Source organism: Chiloscyllium plagiosum, chromosome 24, assembly GCF_004010195.1.
Source record: "Chiloscyllium plagiosum isolate BGI_BamShark_2017 chromosome 24, ASM401019v2, whole genome shotgun sequence".
In the NCBI taxonomy this organism is placed as follows: domain Eukaryota; kingdom Metazoa; phylum Chordata; class Chondrichthyes; order Orectolobiformes; family Hemiscylliidae; genus Chiloscyllium; species Chiloscyllium plagiosum.
Window position 1 is genome coordinate 44,763,317 of NC_057733.1, and position 580 is coordinate 44,763,896.

Consider the following 580-nt stretch of genomic DNA (forward strand, 5'->3'; position numbering starts at 1 on the left):
GGGTCCGGCCAAAATGGAATCCGTTTTTAGAGATCTGAAGCTCCTGGGTGTGACTCCAGAATAACAGTCCTTTCTCAATGCCCCATTATCAGAGCACGAAGTGCAGGAAGCTGTGAGGCAGCTTCAGAGTGGAAGGCGCCCGGTCCTGATGGACTTCCCAATGCATTCTATAAGGAATTTATAAGTATACTATCAGGCCCACTGCTAAATATGTTTAATGATTCATACAGTCATGTTTGTCTCCCACCATCTCTGCGAGAGGCCAATATTTCACTTATCCTTAAAAAAGGGAAGGATCTGGTAGACTGTGCTTCATACAGGCCCATCTGCTCTTAAATGTGGACTTTAAGATCCTTTCTAAGGCTCTTGCGTTAAGGCTGGAGACTGTGTTACCTTCTATTATTAAAGAGGATCAGACGGGCTTCATAAAGGGTCGCAGATCCTCCAATAATGTTAGGAGGTTGCTTAACATAATTCAAGCATGTCAACAACAGTCAATATAGGGATTGGTGATTTCCTTAGATGCAGAGAAGGCATTTGACCGAGTTGAGTGGCCGTACCTTTTCTATACTCTAGACCG